Genomic DNA, 20155 nt, shown 5'->3' on the forward strand with positions numbered 1-20155 from the left:
TTCGATAGTTGTTTCAAAAAAGTTGCCCAAACCCGCCTGACTCTCAGGTTTCAGGCTGGCCTGCACATCACGTATGCACAGATACAACATTGTATGATAATCTGTGCATGTATTCTGTTTTACTGATCCATACCTCTCTCCATCTGCTATGGCTATTGGTTAGTTTAGGGATTGGACAAGTTTGAATTTTTTATCTGCTGATGCACCACGTTGGCCAGTTTATGGAGCATCAGCAGCCAAAGCTCCTCTTTACTCCTTGCTATTCTGATTCTTTGTTCATTATGAATAAGCGTAACAATAGGAAGGCAGCCATACCGTGTATATTTGTATTTTCAAATTACAGACTCTTGCTGGGATCAACCAGTTGTACAAGGTGAAATCTGTCAGCGACTCATAGCAAGTTTTTGTTGGTTGCAGCTGGTAAAAATATAGATTGAAGAACTCACATTACCAGCTTTTTGAATAACTAAGATTATCTGTGGAACTGATTTTATACATTAACCACAGTTAGGGGGTTATTTACTAAACCCCGATTTCTTTCAAGGTTTTTTTGGTTTTTCGAGATTTATTATATCCCCCGCAGCCGGTAAAAGTCAGAATCCCGAAATCCACCATCTCAAACCTGTCGAGGTCATATAGAAGCCAATTACAGATGTCCCTTTTTACAATTCGTAGATATTGTCATGTGCGCTGGGTTTTGTCCGATAATCTGAAAAATTCATATGATTTGAGTTTTAACTCAATTTTATTGAACCTTTTCCTGACTTTTTTGTTATTTTATTGATAAATAAGATAAAGAGAATATAAGATACATTTGAGATTTAGTAAATAACCCCATAGTGTTTTTATTTTTAATTTGGTTTTGATTAAAAATTTTGATTATAAATGTTCAATGATTTTTCATTTACTCATTTACTAAACTTCGAATGCAAATCTTTTTATAAAATCGGACTTTTAAAAAAAAATCAAGATTTTTTTTGAATTTATTAAACCCCTAGGATGAAAAAGTCAGAATCTGAAAACCCGCATCTCAGACCTGTTGAGGTTTCATATAAGTCAATGGGAGAAGTCCCAATGATTTTTTGATGTCCACTGGGTTTCGGGCAATATTTTCTGGTGAAAATTACTAAAAAATCTTGAAGATGAAAAAGTCAGAAAAATTTGTGAAAATCTGATTTTTTCCCGCCAAGCTAATTTTCGGAAATGTAATAATAAATAAGGGTAAAAAACCCCAACTGATTTGATCAGAGTTTGTTGCAGAAAATATTGAGATAAATTCAGACTTTGATAAATAACCCCCTAATTGTAGTTGCTACTCAAAACATTGCCTGTTTTTTTGCTATTTACTGCTCTGCTATTTCTCACTACTTGTACCATTTTAACAATGTTACATTTGCAGCAACCCCTCCACCCAAGGCTCCAGTTCCCACAATGCACTACGATAATAGCAAAGAAAAGGCAGATACTGCTTTCAGTACCAATGACATTTACAAATAACTTTACAAATCACTGAAAATGTGTAACGGATGTGGAATGTAATTTTGCTAGGAATTATGTTTTTTCTTTCTTCATTATGCAAAATTCCCTGTTCAATGAGGTGCACAGCCTGATAATTTTCCTAGAGACACAATGGGGCTCATTTATTAAAGCAGCGCAGCGCAGAAGTGGACGCAAAAGATTGTCTGCGCCATCACGAGTGTGATCGCTAATATATTTGCGTGATACTGCGCATAACACAGAGCTTTTGCGATGGTTTTGTTTATGCGCATTGCGCAAAAGATTGGGCATTTATGTCGCAAACGATGCCGTGGTTGTTAGGGGCGTGGCTGTGGGCGTGGCTACAATGCGCTTGCACTGCGGCCGTCGCAGATTTGCGTCTGTATATGTGCAAAACTGTCTCAATGCTCACAGAAGGAAACAAAAAGAAAGGAGTATGTGGTGTCGCACAATCTCTTTAAATTTAAGTACATAATTGTGTGGCACTGCAGCTCCGCCGCTAAGTTCTTTAGCGGTTTAGACAGGGAAAAAGAGAACCGCAACGAAAGCTCAATAGTGGGATTTAAATGTGGGGAGGTGGAATGGAGGAAACGTGTTACCAACGGGGGTCCGGAACTTCAATGAGCGCCTGTTTAGCCACTCAGTCGGTATAAGGTGTTGCATTTCTTAGCGTCTAGGGAATAGGCCAAACCGTATAGGTGCCTCTGAGAGGACACAGTGGTAGTTTAAAACAATTTTGCACACCATACTGTACAGGGGTGGATCATTTCACCCAAATTTTTCACAGGGCCCTTGTGTCCTGAGTGTATACACAGCGCAGCTTGGATCACAGTTGTGCTCACTCAAACAGTTCCATTTCCTTACTCACCCCCAGAAGAGAGTTTAAGGGCTTGACCCAAAAGTTAACTCTCACTATATCATTCAATCCCAATTCTCCTCCCACCTACCACTACCACGAACGCTGAGCATTGTTCTCTATGTACCCCAACTATTCATTATAGGGCTACTGGGTGACGTAAGATCTAGAAGGGAACAGTCTAATGAACTAATTACGCTGTAACCCCTATATATACTCAATTCAGATCGAATTCCCACCCTTTTCTTAAGTGTTTTTAAGTGATTTCATGAATTTTTTCCCTCTCACTACTGATGAATTTTAGGAGTCTATAAGTTAATAAAAGTTATATTTTATCAGGTTCTCCATTTATGGGTTACTAATCGTGGGTCCTACCTTGTTTCATGTCCACAACAAGCACTTTGCACTTTAAAAGTTTTCACTTCATTATAAATCTCTGAAGATTTCTCACTTTATTTAACTTTATTTATTATATAAGGACACTTCACTAATTTATATAATCAATTTACTCTTTGTCCACGATCAACTAGCTGATCATTACTATTTTCGAACACACAATTATGTACTTAAATTTAAAGAGATTGTGCGACACCACATACTCCTTTCTTTTTGTTTCCTTCTGTGAGCATTGAGATTATTTCCTATTTAAGGAGTTGTCAGCACATCTATACCGAGTGGCTCATGTGCTCTTGGTTAAGGGACTTCCGTTGGGAGTGACAATTGGTTAGAAGGTGCGGCAAACACCAAAAAAAATTTTTTCACTATGTGCAAAACTGCACCCGGGCAACAGCACCACAATTTTTACGACTGCCTCTTCGTGGCGTAATAGTAACGCTCTTCAAAATGCACATTCCTGCCCAGCTGCGCTAGTATATTCACATTTTTGCGTTTCATGTTGCTTAAAAGAGAATTTTATATATGTGTGCAGAGCCACACTGCTAAACTGGGTTCTGGCAAATACAATGGTGCTGCTGTTGGTGGGGATGTTTGTTAACTCAAAGTTAACTCAAAGATGAACAACCCCTGTAAAGTGCAGATTAACCACGCCTTCCACCCAACATGTTTGTATTGACCAAGGTTCCTTTAAGGGTATCAGGTAGGCTAAACACCTTTGCAACCAAACAAATATTAGCACAGAAACAAATGCAGATGCGTCTAAGTGAACGCAATATGCGCAATATGTGACGCAACTAATTAAAGCAGCGCATTCATACATGAGCACAATTAATCCTTACCTTTGCGGTATCTTCCTGTGCGCACAATTTATTATAAGCATTGCGACAGCTGATACGCAGTTTCACACGTCGCACCTGTCTGTGTCTACATTAGCGCACAAATCGCACTGTTAAGGTATCGTGCGCTACATTATTAAATACTCGCATGCGCTGGGCAAATGTCAGGCCACTGCGCTATTTTTAGCGCTGCGCTGCGTTAATAAATGAGCCCCAATGTATATTTTGTAGTAGGTGTTCTCTATGCCCTTAAAGATTTAGGTTTTATAAACTGGTGGTTATTGTGGAGTTTTGTATCTTTCCTTTTCAGCCAATCAGTGTTGACTTCGAATCACTTCACAGCAAGGACACAGGTTTGTCAGAAACAGGTCTGAATATTTAAATTTCATTGTGAACAATGCGCAGCTTCTCAATGAACTTTTTCAAATTCGCAGATAACACTGTGGAAATAAAGAAATGTGGGGATTGATTTAAGAGGGTTTAAATTGTGTTTACTAGAGTTAGTGTTCTTTGCATTATCCATATAAATAGCAGGATGATCTCTCTTTTATTTGCTTTTCTATCTTCATTCTCTGTATTCCAAACAAATCTGTAGGGAATTCCATTCAGTAAGGGATCCCTGCTGTTTAATCTTAGAATAACTTCTACTTAGTGCCATGTTTATATTCTTCTTCAGCCTGAATGCTACACTGATTGGCACAACAATGAACCATTCAAATGCTACAGGTACTGTATATCTCATAGTCAGTCAGTCAGTTAGAAATGTAATATATAGCTTATAAATGCGGGAAACTGGTTTAAGAAACTATTGATAGTTCCTGTTTTAAAATCTGTGTTGTATAAGTATTTCTTAGCGCCAAATCAGAAACCTTGCAGATGCAACACGGCAATCGACAAAACGCCCCCTGTGATATTATCCTTACTGTATCTTAATTAATTGTTAATATAGGTATGGGATCCGTTATCTGGAACCCCAATATACAGAAAGCCCCCATTACAGAAAGTTGGAGGTGATATCACTCCAACTTGCAGTACAGCAGTAAAGAGTGATTGAAGTTTATCAGAGCATTATTAACTGATTCATTTTGAAAAAATTATTTTTCCCATGACAGTATCCCTTTAAATGTTTTTCTAGTAGCATTTACGTATGAAGATCCAAATTATGGAATATCCATTATCTGGAAAACCCCTGGTCCAGTGCATTCTTGATGACAGGTCTCATACCTGCATGCATTAAATGTGATTTTCCCGCCACCTTAAGTTTTCTAAAACATAAACTAATCCTTATCAAGAGAGTGTGAACAAATAAGCTCTTTTGTTTAATCACAACCAGACACACTTTATTTTGACAGCTCTTTAACAAAAGGACAGCAGTGTTCATAAGAATAATAGGCTTCTTATGTTGGTATGTACGTTTCTAAGGTTGTGCTATTATACAGTATGAAGATGGTTGTAAAGCAAGCCCTAAACATTGCCAAAGATCATTTGTTAAAGATTACATTTTTTGGCCTTGCATTTAAAAGTACAATCTGCAGCCACCTCATAAATAGAAGGTGTTGGGAACGAACAATGTTAAATCTGCAGTAACAAAGGCAGTGCCCTAACCCTTTAAAGTCTACATAAATCAAACCCTTCACCTATTCCTTTTGCTGAGTGAACATCTTCTGGAGGCTTTTGTGCAACATTTTATTGTATTTCCCTATTTAAATGTAGATTTCTCTCGTTTTTTTAAGGCTTTTCTTATGTGCAGTGCATCTTCGGCACAAAAATGTTAATCAGGTGTCTTTTGTAGCATCCTGCTTGTGAGATAAAATATTTATTTCTGTTGTAAGGCATAGTTTGTGTCTGGTAATCAGCTGGAAGATGCTCTACATAAAAGACTGTATACATATTATTTTCATGATGCAGGAATGTGGTGTTTTTATCGAAATTAGAGAGATGTTGCTTTCACCTGCAACTGCTTTTACCAGGAACTCAGCCGGTCGATTTCTCTCTTTCAGGTGAAGTGTCTGTCTTTGGCTTATTGTTTTTATTATCGTTGTTAATTTATACTATTATTATACAACATTTTTATGTGTTTCCTAGAAAAGTTTGTTGCTCTTCATGCAACTTAAGCTTAATTTAAAGGACATGTCAACCCAAAAATTAATTGTTTGCCTAATAAAAGAAAACATAATTCTAAGCAACTTTGCAATATACATTTGTTCTCTGGTTAAACTGATGTGTTTGCTTCAGAAACACTACTATAGTTCATATAAACAAGCTCCTGTGTAGCAATGGCAACAATTTAAATAAATGCTATATGGCACAGGTTAAATAGTGGATAAGAGAAATCACTGCATTATATATTTATTACTTTAAAAAATGTTACATTTTTGACATTATTGTTCCTTTAAGCAAATGCTGGTTTCAATAGCAATTACATTTGCAAATAACTTTTTAAGCACTAATGGGGGAATGAAATAAAAGCCGTGAAGAGGAAAACAATCCGCACCAATAAGAATAAAAATTCACATCTCGCAATATAATATTCTCCCTTAAAGGTGTTATTCACCTTTAAGATAACTTTTAGTATGATGTAGAGAGTGATATTCTGAGATAATTTGCCACTTGTTTTCATTTTTTATTAGAGAAGGTTTTTGAGTTATTTAGCAGCTCTTCGATTTGCATCTTAAGCAATCTGGTAACTAGGGTCCACATTATCCTAGCAACCAAGCATTGATTTAAATAAGAGGCTGGAATATGAATAGGAGAGGGCCTGAATAGAAGGATCAGTAATAAAAAAAAAGCAAAACATTTGTAGCATTTCAGAGCATTTGCTTTTTAGAAGGGGTCAGGGATGCCCATTTGAAAGCTGCAAAGATTCCGAAGAAAAAGGCAAATAGCTATAAAACTATAAAAAAATAAACAATGAAAACAATTGAAAGGTTGCTTAGAATTGGCCGTTCTATAACATCATAAAAATTATCTTAAATGTGAACCACCCCTTTAAACTGAAATTGCATTGCCAATTGTAATTGCACACTTTAAAGAAGTTTGTGAAGTTATGATTGGAGTAACTTTTTCAGTAAGAAGTTTTATTACATTCACTCTGAATTGACACAAACTATAACATTTGCAAACTTTCTTCCACTGTCAGAAGTGGTCACTAAACCACAAGTACTAAATTTCGTAAAATCTGTGGAAATTTGTGTAAAAAAGGAAAAAAACAAAGCCAAAACTTGCATTGCGAATATTTTTTTCCGTTACCATCTTTTATTACATTCCCCCATAACAATTTTTAGTTACTGTTTAATTACAGTTAAACTGAGCACAAATTGTTTTTTTCTTCATCAATGTTTGGGTCACTGGCGTGACTAATGACAATGGAATGCTATTTAGGGTGGTGGCACACGTGAAGATTTGGGGGAGATTAGACACCCAGCGACAAATCTTCTTCCCGATAAGAATATGAATCGCCGGCGGGATGGTATACATTTCTGAAGTCCCCGAAGTTGCCTCACGAGGAAACTTTGGGCAACTTTGGCAATCCGAAGTGATTTGTATTCCATCCCATCAGTGATTTGTATTCTTGCCGATGGGAAGGCATTTCGGGGGGGATTAGTTGCCTGAAGAAGAGAAGATTTGTTGCTGGGCGACTAATCTCACCCGAATCTTCAAGTGTGCCACCACCCTTACTAGGTGCAATTCAGTTACATGGGTAGGTGCAACAAGATGAGGTAATCTTGGCACCCCTCCTCTAATCAGGTATTAATTACAGGGGCTTCCTTGCACTGGGGCAAGTGCAACTTGACTTCAATGTGCAGGGGATTAGCTTCGCATTGGTGAACTAATTATCTAGCTTTCAAAGACCAAAAACATGGAGTAGCTTCTGTTTGCCTCTTTGCCCTGTTTAGCTCACGAAACATCAAAAACATAGATTTTCGTAATTAAAACAATAGACAAAAAGTATGTTCAGCACAAGTCCTATTCATTGAATACGGGGTATACAGTCCACTTCTAACCAATGTATGGCGGTTATTGCTAACATGTTTTATAATGCAACAGTTTTTTGGCAGCAGGCATGGCAGTGGCATAACAAAATCCTCCAAATCCACGCACACATCTATACAGTAATTGTAAATCATGCTGTGCCCCCACCATCCCCCTGATTTGTGCGAAATAGGTATCTTCACAGTAGGAGGTATGCCTAACTGTAATGTGGGGGTCATTCACATATACATTTCACTCATATATTGCAGATTATACTAATGCAGTGCTTAGTTCTGGATTATAAAAATGGAATTACAAAGTAATGTTATTCAGTTAGAACGTTCTTTTGTTGCTGTTTTCTATAGTCATAGTTTAACAGGTGTCATTGCATCAACTCAAATATGCTTCAGGCTCATTCAGCGGAAACGCAGTGACAAGAAGTAACTTCATGCACACACATTTAATAAACAAGCTGCTTGCTGGCACATGCCAAGCATCAGTGCCAACACACATATGTTGCAGCTGTTCTTTAATGGGAAATTCAGTTATAGATGCTGGAAAAGCCTAGCTGGATTAAGATGATGTTTACTTACTGATTGCAAAGCTTTGGGGTAATTTTACAGTTGCAAAACAATTTGTTCAACCTTTTCACATATGTATATATATTTTATAAAAAAAATGTTGATGCACACCAGGATCTCTCTTAAAGTGGACCTGTCACCCAGACACAAAAAGCTGTATAATAAAAGTCCTTTTAAACTTAAACATAAAATCCAATTTCTATTTTTTTATTAAAGCATTCATAGCTGTTGTAAGCTCATTTAAAAATCTCAGTTGTTAATCAAATATTGTCTGCCACTCATCTATGCCTTAGGCATAGAGGTGGGGCAGACAATTACTTTCACTTTCCATTCAGCACTCCCTAGATGTCATTGCACTCCCCACATTCCCCAGTTTTCTTAACCATTTAATTGTGTAACCAGGGCATGGGGATGGACATCAGGTTCCCCATTATGATGCACAAACAAGATTCTGAGATGATTCAAGGCTTGCCTTAATAACTGTGTCCACAAAATGGCTCCTGTCTCCTTGCTATAATTATAAATTCCCAGACTAAAGGAAACATGATTCAAATAATTTATATAGTGTAATTAAAGTTCATTTTGCTTGACTAATTTGATAAAATAGGATTTTGAAAATTTTTTGTTGGGTGATGGGTCGCCTTTAAAAAAAACATATTTATTAGATCAACGTTGGGGTCCTCACCAAAATGTAAATCTAATAAATATGTTTTGTTTTTTAAAGAAAGAGCCTGGTGTGCATCAATATTTATATATTTTTATCAGTTTTCTATCTTATGATTCACTCTATTGTTGTAACTCACAACAGCTATCTGGTTGCTATTGTTGCTATTATTATTATGGGTTTTCAGTTTTCGTATGCATTTTGGTTGGTGTGATTGACAGTCCCATAGCTACGTCTTTATTTCTTTAGTTAGAGTTTATATCAGTAGGGTCATTTTTAGCCTATGGACATGGGTAGCCTGATAAGCCTGTGCTTCCACAGGTGATTTGGCTCAACATTGCAGCTCTGAAGTAGGAAACAAATTCCACCCTTTGCCTACCTCTAGTAAGCCCATGGGCCCATGCATGACTATCTGCTAAAATTATGTACTGGCTCCATGTTTTTATATCCAGCTAGGAAACTATATGTCTGTATTAGTCAGTGTGAGCCCCTATTTTTATTGCCAAATTGACCAGTGACTTATGCTTTTGGCCTTCAGGGCAAATAATTACATCATTATCTGCATAAAATAGAACTGATTTTTTTTTACGGTGGTAGTGGTATGCTGAGGTCTGTGGATAACCTCTCTCATACCGATGTAACAGACAGAGAGTGCTAAAAATAATTATAAACATACCCAATTGAAGGTACAGGTATGGGATCTGTTATCCAGAAACACGTTATCCAGAAAGCTCTGAATTACCGAAAGGTCATCTCCCATAGGGGCGGATTTACTAAAGGACGAAGTGACTAATGTTAGTGAAAATACGCGAGCATGAAGTCATTTCGTTACTTCGTCGATTTACTAATGGGTGCAGGCATAACTTCGCTAGTGAAGGAGATAGACTCTAGTAGTAATTCGCTCTCTTACGCCTGGTGAAGTTGCGCTCTGGCGAAGGGACGTAACTACGCAAATTCACTAAGATGTGGATTTTACTGAACGTTACCTCTTGCACCCAACTTGCCTTCACCACCTCAGACCAGGCAAAGTGCAATAGAGTAGATTTTTCTACTCATCATTTTTCAGGGTGATAGGCTGCTAAATTTTTTCTGGGGTACCTGGCTTCCCCCCTACATTTCCTAACATATGGCACATAAACTATACACTGGGCAATATAACAACTCTATTTTATTAAGGTTTCCTGGGCTTGTGAAGTGTAATGTATTGACTGCAACATATACGTCCATTCAACTTTAACTTCCCGACGTATGCAAAATAGGCAACGCTAGCGCAACTTCGCTTGCCGCAGTAACGCTAGCGCAACTTCGCCAGCGTTTGCCGCCCAGGATGCAACTTCATATTTTAGTGAATTAGTATTGTCCTGGCAAATCTACGCCTGGTGAAGTGTTGTTATGTGAGCAAAGCGGACGCTAGTGCAAATTCGACGCTTAGTGAATCTGCCCCATAGACTCCATTTTAATAAAAAAATGTAAATTTGTAAACACGATTTCCCTTTTTCTCTGAAATAATCAGGGCTGGATTTCAGCTCTAGCGAGTGCAGGCGCACTAGGGCACTGGGGCCGCCCCTAACAACTTGCCGCCTTAGGCCTGGGCCTTGCCACAAATCTGAGTCTGGTAATAATAACACAATACCTTATATTTGATCCCATCTAAGTTATATTGAATCCTTATTGGAGGTGAAACCATCCTATTGGGTTTTATTAACATTTAAATATATATCTGGTAGACTTAAGCAATGGAGATCAAAATTACAAAGACGCCATATCTGGAAAACCCAAGGTCCCAAGAATTCTGGATAAGTGGTCCCATACCTGTACCACAATGTGCCATATTGAAATTCTTTTCTCTACAAGGAGAAATGATAAGTGGTGGGTGAAAGAGTTTTGATCTCCCAATGTGTGCAGAAAAATTAATTTTACATTGGGGAACTAAATTGAAGGTACTGGGTCACTCAGCTAAATGATTTTATACCAATCCCCTATTGTTTTGTACCTGTTTGGATTATTTTTTCACTCCATTAAAGGAAAAATTAAACTTTACATTAATTTTAATATATTAAAGATGTACCTATCTAACTTTCCAATTGGTGAGGCCTACATTTTGTATTCTTTATTGTACATCTCTCTTTTCAGGCCCTTTACTATTCATCCTTCAATTACATTTAAAAAAGTTAGGTAATTAACCCCTTGAAGCAGTTTAAATTCCAAGCCTGAATTCTGCAAAACAAATAATGTTAATAATAACCCCCTCCTCCCCCAAAATAGAAAGACCAATTGCCATTTACAGTATGTTCTGTTGTTTTCTGTTGTCTACCCCAAACTAAAATTATACTTACAGTCAAGGTAGCTCTACTTCTTTAATAGTTACAGAGAAAAATAAAAAGATTTTTTTTGCTGCTTTCTATATGATACTTCTATATGAAGTGTTTTAATAACCATGTTTCATCGCTATTGTCTTCAGCTCTATCACCAAATTTTGTAGTACAACAAAACATCTTTATAGAAAAAAATAGTAGTTATTAAGTTATAATAAACAAGTTTATTTTGCATTGTTTGCATATCTGTTTATGTATTGAGCATATAAGTGTATATTTATCAGGCAATGGAGTATTTTAATGAAGTCATTTGACATCCTATAAATCTACAGGATACTAAGATGAAGGAATATTTTCTATTTAAAAGGGTTTTCACGCTTGACTGTTATAGTTAAACTGCTTATAGCAGAGCTAATTATCTGGTTTAAGCAGCTTGAGTAGGTTTTAGACATAGGTAAATCCAAAGGCGTCCTCGGCATTAACCCTTTTTAATACTACAGGTTTTTTTTTTCATAAACCAGGGCTACTTAACATATCAGACCCAAAATGGTCTGTTCATCCATTTTCTCTCGAGATGTTAAATATCCTCTAAGTTCACTCAGGCTGTTACCTACCGATAAGAATAAATACATAGAACAAACCCATATTTTGCAACCCCTCTGGGATGTATTTCTTTATTCCTAGTTATTTCTTTATTTTTCTGTTAACCTCTTTTGATGTGACTAATTAGCTACTCACAATAAACCATGACCAGCCTCCCTAATAGAAGCTTTGTACAGTTCTCACACAAAAGGGTATATGCAAATTCTTGCAAAATAGAGAGATAGTATACCTTACAGCTTCTAAGTAAGAAATAAAGACCTTGCGTTCAATTTCAAAGGCAGTTGGCTAGCGATTAATGGTTGTGTGAATTACAGTACCTTTTCCAAGATTCTTCAAGTGCCCTGCTTTCTTACACAAGCCTGCAAAGAGCTTTGATATTGGGTGCGAACAAACACTTGGTAGGTGTGTTTAAACTAGTGTTGTTTGATTTAAGCACTTATTTAACAAAGACAGAACAAGCAGTTTGTTTAAGCACTTGTATTCTCGCTTTTTATCTGTTTTCTGTTATTTTACTTAATTCTATTCTGTGCGCATACTGAGTTAATATGCTGCCAATAAGAAATGATAGAATATTTGCTTAAATTACCAATATACTGCTAGTATCAAGTTTCTCACTGGATGAACATTAAGGGGGTTATTTACTAAAATCCAAATTTACTTACTTATTTAAAAAAAAAAAAAAACACTACCAAACTCCTTTGCTCGATTTGACCATTTTTATTAATAATATCACCTAAACTAATCGGATCGCGGAAAAAGTCAATAAAATTGATCGAAACCCCGAATCGCTCAAATTTTTTTAAATTTTTTTCCCCAAATTGCTCAATTCTTTCAAGTATTTGCACCAAAGTTAGATTTTTCAGCGCAGCGCAGCGCAGACCACGATAACTTCAAATTAAGAAAGGTGCCTCTCCCATTGACTTATACAGGACCTCGATAGGTCTGAGATAGCAGGTTTTCGAATTCAGCCATTTTGCAGCATTGTGGTATAAAAAATCTCAAAAAATCCTAGTTTTTTTTTCCATGAAAAATTTGAGTTTTTGCCCTAAAAAGGCTGACCAGATAAATTTGAAGTTTTGTAAATAACCCCCTAATTTCCATTACCAGCATTTGATGACTACTGTTATGTTTATTAAACAGTGTGTGCAGACTGAAGGAGGCCATACACAGGTAGATTTAAGATGGCAATTTGCCCCCTTCAGACTGAGTCATCAGCTTATCTGACCGTGTATGTGGCCCTCCAACGGGCCTGCCTGATCGATATCTGAATAAAAAGCAGGCAGGTATAAAAATCCCATTGGGGTAAGGACCGTTGTGATCCAATTGTAACAGCCTGATATTGGGGAAATATCTGCTCATTTGGCGACCTCGCCAGAAAATGATATGAAAAGGGATACTGTCATGGGAAAATATGTTTTTTCAAGACACATCAGTTAATAGGGCTGCTCCAGCAGACTTCTCCACTGAAATCCATTTTTCAAAAGGGCAAACAGTTTTTTTATATTTAATTTTGAAATCTGACTTGGGGCTAGACATATTCTCAGTTTCCCAGGAGCCCCCAGTCATGTGTCTTGTGCTCTGATAAACTTCAGTTACTCTTGACTGCTGTACTGCAACTTTGAGTGATATCACCCCTCCCTTCCCAACAATCAACAGTAAAAATCCCACTATGACACCTTCAGTTACATTTAATAAGAAAAAACAATAGCTTATCAGAAAGCAGTTCCATAGTGCAGCACTGGCTCTTTCTGAAAGGACATAACCAGGCAAAATGACCTGAGGTGGCTGCCTACGCACCAAAATTACAACTAAAAAATACACTTATTGGTCCAGGAATGACATTTTATATGGCATTGTTAATTATTTGTGTAAAAAGTGTAATTTAGAAAAAAAAAACTACATAATAAAAATCAAGACAGAATCACTTTATCGTGCAATGCACTACAAATTAAAACAGTAAAATGATGACTTACAGTTCTGGTTATGACTTTTTCTGTGAATACATTGACAAATTTATATAACAAAAATATATTGGTAGTGATGTTTTAAATGATTGAGGCATGTTTGTTTGCGTCAAAGCCGATTCAGCACTTACGAATGTAGAAAAGAGATGAGGCTACTGCCAGCGGTACAGTTTATATCAGCCAATGGCTTTTGACTAGCGGATTTCAGCCCCTGCATGGCCCTACCCTAAGAGTGAGCTCTACAAATTATCCCAGTTATTATATGAAATGAAACATTGGTTTATTGGTATCCTAGAGATCACTGACTGTGTTACTGTCCTGCAGCATTGAGTTAACTGTCTCAAGCTATATTTGTATTAAAACAAACAGTATGCTACAGCAACAAAAATTTGGGTTGGCAGAATTGGTACATTAAACTATTGACAGAGTAAGAGAGAGAAGAAGCTCACAGTCAAAAACATATTTGTGATATATATATTTAAATATATATGTATGATATGATATAACTCAAGGATATTTTTGTATAAGTTTACATGAATCCCAGTCATGGTAAGTGTACTTTCATCAAGAAATTTAAGACAATTGTAATTAAATTCATGAGAAGATTCTTTTTTTTTTGTTACATTCAGCTACCTGTTGAACATGTGTAGGGTATTCTAATTGAATTTAAGGGCTTTAATGGTCTATTATTAAATGTTAAAGATTTTAAAGATCTTAGAAATATGTATTTTTTTTAAATTATACGCCTAAATGAAAATGAGAGAAATAGCAGAAATCACAGCAGGGAAATAAAAAACAAGCTTGTGTTTGTGCAGTTGGAGTAGGTCTATATCAACCTGTGCTACTTTTCAGGGATAGCCTCATAGACTGGCTTCAGTGGATGTGATTTAATGATGGAGACAGGTTTCCTTAGTAAACCACATTTAGAGTACTGGAATGCTTATCTTATATCCAGACCTTGAACATAAAAGGCATTTTATACCAGCAATTGTTCATTTAATGAGCAATTGCAGAGTACAGGACGGCTAAGGGATTGAGCTACACGCACCATTATTGCACGAAGTATTTCGAAATACCAGAAATAGGACGTAAGCTCTGATCAGGGAGAGTGTGAGCACAATTACCTTCTTTTCAAATCCTTCTGTGACACTGCGGGAGGAAAAAGGACTTTGAAACTTGAAAGGAAAGAGCTTGCTTTCAACCTCAAAAGCTAGGAGGAAAGGGCTCTGAAATTTGCTCAGTATTCCCAATTCACCATTAGCCTGTTTCTTCCCTTAGCCTCAAGGCATTCTCCGCTTTTTGAAAAGATGTTAAGAAATTCAGTCACAATAGAGAGCCTAGTTTTGAACATGTTTCACTCGGTCCATTGAGGTCTGGTCTTCAGCCTTTGTGTGGGGTGAATTGAGCTGAGCAGCTCTCTGGCTGGGGAGAGGTGAATGAGCAGTCTCTGTGCAGTCACAAATTTGGCAAAGAAAAGATTTCCCTCCCTTTCTATGACAATATGCATTCCTGTGCAGCCTGGCCACTTGCAATATGTGAAGCAGAACTTGAGCTTCAGTTAATACCCAGTATTTGCTTCATAGCTCATAGTAACTCTTGTTAAGTTTGTCTTCGTCTTAAAGATGCTGTTGACCCCTCTTCGCTGCCATCTGTTAAAAGCTTTAAAAAAAAACACACACGGAAACCCCCTAAAAACCCATAGTCACAAGACCTGTTTATTTAACATAGCCCAATGTACTGAACCTTCCTTATTTTAGGCAGGTTGTATAAGGGTGAAATTGGTTTGATTTAATGATTAGCCGACTGACCCCTCAACTATAGAGAAGCTGTTGAATAGGAAGAGATCACTGGCAGGAACTCAGGAAGAATACTAATGAGCTTGTTAAATTTAGCATGGAACCAACCACTCTTAATTCCTCTAATGGGGGAAGCACTGCTTCCAAGAGAGACAGAGAGTGTAAGTGCTGGAGAGAGTGCTGGATATCTTCACAGTTAGAAATGGTACTAAAGGAATTGACTCTCGCTCAGTGAGCCATCGTCACTTTGTACTGCATTGTAAGTATGATCTCTTTTGTTTAAACAGTACTGTGTTCATAAAACAGTCATGCCAGTGTTGCTGCTTTTCCTGCTACATACTTATCATTACAGTTTGGTTAGGTGGGAGATCTAAATTAAAGCCATCCTTGCTGTCAGCCCTATTCAAAACTATTTTTTCACAGATTATCTCTTTGTTGGGGGCTTTGGGACCCATATCAACTTGTTTGTAATGTGGCCAAAACTATTAATACAAGAAACTTTTTCAAGCAGTCATCTATAATATATATATATGGTTTACTTGCTTGGCATGTTTCGTTTATTTCACTTCATATAATAAGGAATACTAGATCATGTTTTTCTTACACCTTTTATTTAAAAGCACTGACTATGCGAAACAAATTTGTTTATTAGCCCATAAAACAGGTTATGTTTCGTTTGAAGACCTTTTTCTTCATTATACGTTCAGTTGGCAAATTGTAAGAGCAGTAGACTGTGGTGTCCTACAGATTCATGTTTGAGACTAAATTAAAAACATTTCTGGGGCATGAAGACATCAGATTTTTTACACTAACGAACCTCAGTTATAGTCTAAAAAAAATACCTTAAAGGGGTGGTTCACCTTTCATTTTTTTTAGTATGTTATAGAATAGCTAATTCTAAGCAACTTTTCAATTGGTTTTCATTATTTTATCTATTATTATTCTATCTATTGCTAGGTGGCATATATTATACACATTGTATTGTATGTAAAATGTTGCATATTGTTTTACCGGTATGGGAATTCTGTTATCCAGAATGCTTGGGGCCTGGGGCTTCTGATTAAGGTGTCTCTCTATAAGTGGTTCACCTTTAAGTTAACTTTTAGTACGTTATACAATGGCTAATTTTTAGCAACTTTTTTGATTGGTCTTCATTATTAGTTTTTGTAGTTTTTAAATTATTTGGCTTCTTCTTCTGAATCTTTCCAACTATCTAACACATTAATTATTATTGCTACATTTTATTTCTCATCTTTTTATTCGGACCCTCTCCTATTCATATTCCAGTCTCTTATTCAAATCATTGCATGGTTGCTAAGGTAATTTGGACCCTAGCAACCAGATTGCTGATATTGCAAACTGGAGAGCCACTGAATAAAAAGCTAAATAACTCAAAAACCACAAATAATAAAAACTGAAAACCAATTGCAAATTATCTTTGAATACTGTGAAATTAAAGGTGAACAACCCCTTTAAGATGTACGAAACATAATCAGAAGTTACTATTCAAGGGGCATTAAAAAAAAATCTGTGTTTTAATATAAAATGGATGGAAAGTCAGGAAAACAAGTCCAGAAGCTCCAGAACAAAATATCTGTACTTAAACTGTAGGCCATTCATCTGGGAAGAACATTTTAGCTGATCGGATGTTTCTTTTGCCTCTAAAGCTGTCTGTTGAGAAACTTCGACAAGCAGTAACAGTTGTCTTGTGTTTGGCTGTCGAAATCCTTTGGCAGATGCTGCAGGAGAAGTGGGCTGTTTGCTTACATTTTTTTGCAATAGACTCCCACTTGTTGCCATGGCGGACAGTATGTTTCTGTCAATAATTTGGCTTGGCGCAGCCTGTCTACACATCCTCTTAAAACCTTACTGAACAATTCAGTTCAGCAGAACAAGATTAGGCAGCTTTCGTCTTTGGCCAGCTGAAGTGTTTGCTGCACTTACAGGAGGCAGAATTATTGCAGGGGAAGCTTCTCCTCCCTGCTTCTTCAGAGAAAGAAAGGTCTTGCAAATCCCTTAGCTATTTGTATTCTGGAGTGCGAGCACTGTCAGGTTTTTATCAGGCTCTTTCAAAGGCAACTCTGTGATGCAGGGCACGAGGTAAACTCTTAACATAATGTTTGTTTCTTGAAACTCCTTGTCATCTTATGAAAATATAAATCTGTGAAGAAAAGGCAGATAAAATGTCTTTCTGTTTCAACGACCGATGAGTGAAAACAAAAATATTTGTATACCTTCCAACTGTCCCAATTTTCGCAGGACAGTCCCGATTTCGACAGCTCAACCCACAGTCCCGGATTGTTACTGAAATGTCCCGACTTTCTCTTTGATCTCCTACACTGAACAGCCAGAAAAAGATACAACATTTCTAACTTAATTGGCTTTTGGCAGAGAGCCCAGAATACGTGCCAGCTGCATTTGGATACATTTGTAACAATGTAAGATAAGCAAAGCAAAAAATAAGCAGGTCTCTTGGGGAAACTGATTTGCAGCTTAAAGGACAATTCACCTTCATTAGCAAAATTGTAATAACACAGAAATATGTTTCAACTTTCATAACCTGCCAAATTTTGTAAACTTAAAAAATCGCCAAGAGGGGTGTGGTCACAAAAATGGGCGTTGTCCAAAAAAATTCTCCGCGCTCTATGCGGCAAATCTTTTGGGAGTTATGGTTTAAGACAGGCATGTCAAACTTATATTTTCTGGGCCTCATGTGGACCACTCTGTCTTACTTTGTAGCCCTAAAACCATTTCATAATTTCAATTAATTGTGACGCCTGACCTTCCACGCTGTTTTTTTTTCGATTTTGTTGCTTCTTTTTAGGGATAACTTTGTTACCTTACACGAACTGGAAGGCAGGGTGCAAAATGAAAAAAAACTGACACACGCAACCATTTTTTTTGCACTCTACACCCTGCCTACAATCTAAACAAACTACCACAGATTTCAACCATGCCTGCATTAAAGGAAAACTATAACCCCCAAAATATATTCTTGAGCAACAGATAGTTTATATAAAATTTAGTGATATATTAATGAATCATATCAAACTGGTATATATATATATTTAAGTAAATATTGTCCTTTTACATCTCTTGCCTTGAGCCATCATTTTGTGATTGTCTCTGTGCTGCCTCAGAGATCACCTGACCAGAAATTCTACAGCTCTGACTGTAACAAGAAGAAGTGTTGAAGCAAAAGACAGAACTCTGTCTGTTAATTGGTTCATGTGACCTAAAATGTATGGTTTGCTTGGTTTGTTTGTGTGCACTGTGAATCGTATGATCCCAGGGGGTGGCCCTTGTTTTTAGAATGGCAATTTTCTATTTATGAAATAAATGGCACATACTAAAAAAGTATATTATTATGAAAATGGTTTATTTACACGAAGCAGCTTTTTACATATGAGCTGCGTTATGCAATATTTTTTTTTGGGGGTATAGTTTTACTTTAAGCAGTGCTGTATTCATGAAGAGCAGGAGGGGGGAGGCTCCTTAGTACTTAGTATCTAAATTACCCCTTTTATGTAGCCCATTAATTACATATATTCAAGTTTCTCATAATCATAACTATAACCAAGTAAATGTGCCACCCCTTAGGTGCCAGAAATGTAAAACAAATATATGTATTATTATTAATAATATGAATAGTGATAATTTATTGTTTTGTGAACATCATCTTAGTATATGGAAAAACTGGTGTAAATAGTTTTGTTGCCTTCCATAGCATATGCAATTAAAGTAGAAGGAAAGTTTAAATCACTGAGGGGTTTCAATTGTTAGGCACCCCCAGTAACTGTAATACTTACCTGATACCCCAGACTGGAGCTTCTATCAGCTGAAAACTGCACAAGCCATTACAATTGTCATTCTAATCCTTTCCATTATAAATAAGTTACAATTTTCAATGTTTTTAAAGTTATGTGTGAGTTATATTCTCTGTTCTATTTGTTCTGACTTGTAAAAGAATGTAGCAGAAGCCAACTGAGCTTGGGCAAGAACTGATTTCTCCTACATCGCCCTATTCCCTGTAAATTTCATTTTGATAGAGAATGTAATTATCCATTTATATTATTAGAAGGACTCATGACTGTATGGGGACAAGGAATGAATTGAAAAACAGACCCCCTGCATGTTAATAATGATTTATTTAAAATTCTGGCAGGTAACTTAAAAACTTTAAAAAAACTACTTGGAAAATTGATTTTGGTTCACTTCCTTGAAGCATATGACGGCATTGTAAACAATACTAAAGTTATATAATATCACTGACTTGTTAGAACAACATATGCCTGTTTAGGGTTAACCCAGTCTGGATTTAATTTCCGTGCTTTCACCCTACATTTAAGTGTTGGTTTTTGTAATGCAATCATAAAACAGATAAAGACAACAGTATGTTTTCAGTTATTCCCATCAGAAAGAATTAATCACTGCCCAGTGCAGCAAATAGTTTTTAGATGGTAAGAGAGATTGTATTTATGAAAGTTTGCGAGCTGTACTAAAAAAAAATCACCAAGGTAAAAGTAATGTTTTCCTGGACACAATTAGCACCATAGGGACACATTTTCAAGGGAACTGTTTGTGCATTAGTTATGAAAGCAGCACATATGTCAGAAGGTTTTAGACTGAATTGTTTCTTTATTCAGTCTGACTTGCTTGGCAAGGGTAGAGACTT

General features: G+C 36.6%; 1 protein-coding gene across 4 annotated transcripts in view; it reads left to right on the forward strand.

Annotated features, from left to right (window-relative positions):
* Positions 1-20155, forward strand: part of gli3.L (GLI family zinc finger 3 L homeolog) — a 147541-nt gene that overhangs the window by 28280 nt on the left and 99106 nt on the right. Inside the window, exon 1 of one of the 4 annotated variants that reach the window (XM_041565306.1) lies at positions 14709-15739. The gene's annotated coding sequence lies outside the window, so the exon portion shown is untranslated. 4 annotated transcript variants of the gene reach the window in all.

This window comes from Xenopus laevis, chromosome 6L, assembly GCF_017654675.1.
Source record: "Xenopus laevis strain J_2021 chromosome 6L, Xenopus_laevis_v10.1, whole genome shotgun sequence".
NCBI lineage: Eukaryota > Metazoa > Chordata > Amphibia > Anura > Pipidae > Xenopus > Xenopus laevis.